Source organism: Micropterus dolomieu, unplaced genomic scaffold (genome assembly GCF_021292245.1).
Source record: "Micropterus dolomieu isolate WLL.071019.BEF.003 ecotype Adirondacks unplaced genomic scaffold, ASM2129224v1 contig_9013, whole genome shotgun sequence".
Classification (NCBI taxonomy): Eukaryota; Metazoa; Chordata; class Actinopteri; order Centrarchiformes; family Centrarchidae; genus Micropterus; species Micropterus dolomieu.
This window is the reverse complement of record NW_025737999.1, coordinates 1-3683: the sequence shown is the minus strand read 5'-3', so window position 1 is coordinate 3683 and position 3683 is coordinate 1. Positions and strand designations below refer to the sequence as shown.

Below are 3683 nucleotides of genomic sequence, written 5' to 3'. Positions count from 1 at the left end.
AGGTAATTTCTGCCCTGAAAAGTGTTGATTTCATTAACGTTACACTGGTTTGAGAGTCTGGAGGGTGTGTTGACTTACAGTAGTTTATAAACTGTCATTAGTTGCATTGCACATTACATGGTTGTGCTCTGTAAGTGAAAAACAGGTTACATAATTCCTTGTAGCTATGCAGTGTTATAAGCAGCCTGGATTGAACGCAGCAGGTGATACAACACTCATTATAACCACGAGAGACTTGAGACTTGACTTGGACTCTAGCTCAAAGACTTGTGAGCATCTCTGGCTTTCCTTGCTCACAACTCGTACTTGCTGCTATCCCGTCTTTCTATTTAAGGAAAATTAATATTTTTGATGTGTTTGTTTTTTCTTGCTCGGCTGCTTCTTGCAGTTTTTGCCTCTGAAACCCACTTTTGTGTTTGTACAACATATCGTGTTAATTTCCCAGTTGCTGTCACTTCACTAGCTAGCTACTCTTCTGTGTGGAGTTTTCTACGCTGCAATGTGCAAGTCAAATATTATTACCCAGAATTCTTTGCGGGCCCACGTTGCACATGTTTAACATAAAATCGCCCATAAGTTCAGCCTCATTTAAACTTAATTTAGATTCACTGTAGAGTTATGTGGCAATGGAGTGTTTGGATGTCAAAGGATTTCATGTTATTGTATTTTTATTGAATATTTGTGACATCAAGTGTGAGACAGAGACACCATGAAGTAAGAGGCTTAACTCACTGACTACTATAAATGCCTAATGCAACACATGGAAAATAAGTTGTCAAATTACTTCACATAACTAAATAATTTACTAACATGAGAGGTTATTTATGTAGTTACAACCATAAAAAGTACATTTGAGCAAATATGTACGTATGAAATAGTTTAAAAAAAATTACAAAAAGTCACAAATGAGTTTGGCAGAATATGAACAGCAGACTCTTTTTCCTACAGCCCACCAGCAGGTACAATCCAGCCTTTTCTTTACACTACTGTGTAACCCAGCTGCTCCAGGAAAATCCTCCTTTGACTAACTTTTCCACTGTCAGCTTATTTGCCTTCCTGCCCAGCTAATCCTGGTTTTCTCTGCTTTCAGATTAACCTGCTACCGTTTTCCCACTACTGCCTGCCAGCCAGCTCCCTAAAGGCTTCAACTACTCGTGTAAATGTGCTGTTATTTAACTGCAGTGGAGTCTTTTCTCTGATGAGCTGATGTTGATATGGAAGTTGTTGATCAGTGGAGTCTGACAGAGGCAGAAGGGTCTCCATCGTTTTCATAGTTCACCACACCATCATCTTCATCTTCATCATTATTCACCTGTGAAACACAAACAAACCCTCACTCTGACACACTTTAACTGACAGCTTTCACATCACTGACCCACATTTAAAAATGTGCCGGACCACCGACTGGGCACTAGGAGCAGGAGTCAGCTGGAGTTGTTACCGGTCGTACCACTGACTGAGGATCTGGTGTCGGCTCAGCAGGACGGGAGTGCTCAGGCTCCACGCCGCACAGGAACACCGTCTCCGAACCACTGGGTGACTTGGAGGATGAGGCGCTGGAACCCCGAGCAGCATGTCTGCGGCGGCGAGAACCCCGTCACCCTCCACAAGGTTTCTCTGGAGGTGGAACAGGCGGGGAACTCGGAGGATGGCTAGTCTTTGTACTGGTAGGCCAGGAGCCGGACATGTGAACATCGGCTAGCAGGCCGCTTGTGACTAGCCGTTGCAGTGCTAGCAGGCCGGGAATCAGGCAGGCTTGCAGAGTGGCCGGACGGGCTGATGACGCCAAGCCTGACTGGTCGGGACGCAGGCAGATGACTAGCTGCTGCAGCGTTAGCAGGCTGGGAAACCGGCAGGTGGTTAGCTGGTGTTGAGGCAGGCTGAACAGCACTGGAGGAATCCAGAGAGGCCGACATGGTGTAACACCAGATTAACCACACCAGGAGTTTGGAGGAGCCTAGGATTAAATTTAAAAGTCTCCTCAAACGAGGCCATAGCCCCCAGTCTCGTTCGATAATCCCCAAATGTAGTCAAGATGAGCAAGAGTTTGTCCATGGCAAAGTTTACGTCGCTTAATTCCTTCCAAGACAAGGGAACATCTGCTGGATCCATCTTTATGGTCACGTCCTACTGTCGTGGGTGAAAGGCAGAGTGCAGTCAGAGAGCAGAGATGTGGACCCAGATGCAGACAACGGGAAGGTGGATGCAGTTCGAACAAAAGGTTTATTTAAACAAATAAGGCAGGATTGTGCAGGGAGCTCTGCAGCTATTGTCCAAACAAAACACAATCCAAAGGCATAATCCAAAAAGGCGTACGGACAAGACAGAACACTCCACATACGACTCAAGGATGTGACAAGGACTGAAGACAACTGAGGACAATATATACACTGGTAAATGAGCAGGGAGGGAGGCACAGCTGAAATACATCAGGTAATCAACCACAGAGACAAAGCTAGACAAGGACACCAGGTACAGAGGATTACCAAAATAAAACAGGAAGTAAAGTTCAAAGGAACACACACGAAACAAAACACGAAAGCACAGGACTAATAAAATAATGGCAAAAAACAGAAACCCACAGGGAAAAAATACAACTCATAACACTGACAAACCCCACAACAGACTAAGATAACAGAAGAGAACAGATTAAAACAGAATCAGATTAAATAAGGAAACTGGCAGAGAACATAAATCGACACCTAGCCGACAGACAGAACCCAAGCACAATGGTACGGAAACTAATAACTTTGCACCTCTATAACAAGAGACAGGTGCGTCGGGGGGGGACAGGTGAGTCAAAAGTAACAAAGGAAAACTCCCGCACACTGTCTAACTTGCAGAAAATATATATTGACAAGAGAAGAAATCCAGAAATTGTATAAATTTCATTGTTAGTTTACATTATTGAAGTTTGAGATTTGCTGATGATTATTTGCTGTTTCCTCTAAGTTCTTTGTCTATTGATATATAAGGCACCAATAAGATTTGCGAGTATGTCTATTTATGAGTGCATTTATGATATTGGTTTGATGAAATCTACATTCATCTCATGGAAATATGAATGAATGTTTTGTAATGGCTGCCTTATTTTATGAGGAAGTAGGTGATTGGTGTAGACAAATAAGTCACCTCCTATAAAAGATGGCTTCTCACTATGTAACACCATTTGGCTGATGAAGGTCTAGTACTGAAACGTTGTGTCAATATATTTATTAGACAGTGTGCGGGAGTTTTCCTTTGTTACAGAAACTAATAACAAAGATATTCTTTCATTTTCATTTTCGCTGCAATGAATCCTGTGAACTTTGCTGCTACGGCCACTTCAGTACAACTCAGTGAGTCCTGTTTCTGTTTGTCTTCTTCTATCTATATCTACACTTCAGAATGAAGAACAGATGTCACAAACACTGGTTTGCTGTGTAAAGTACCAACTGTAAAAACATTATAAACTCACTGTGTTTTCATCCATCTGTGTTTTTGTCCCTGAAAAGAAAAGAGAAAGAGTCGACTTTAGTTTCCACAGTGAAAATCCAGCTTTATCAAAACTTCCTGTTTCTGAGTTTCATCTGTGAATGTTCTCACCTTTAGTTCTTGTCCAGATGTTGACTGCCACAACAATTATTATGAGTGCTGCTAAACCCACAGACACAATGATGAACCTCCAGAACGATTCTGAAAAC

The 3683-nt window shown here is 42.5% G+C and overlaps 1 long non-coding RNA gene across 1 annotated transcript; it reads right to left on the bottom strand.

Moving 5' to 3' along the window:
• Positions 1-1085: 1085 nt before the first annotated feature.
• LOC123965272 lies at positions 1086-3679 on the bottom strand. The gene is made up of 3 exons (XR_006823666.1): positions 3586-3679; positions 3458-3486; positions 1086-1312 (listed from the first exon to the last, which is right to left on the bottom strand). It is a non-coding gene; the product is annotated as an uncharacterized LOC123965272 (long non-coding RNA).
• Between the last annotated feature and the right edge of the window lie 4 nt (positions 3680-3683).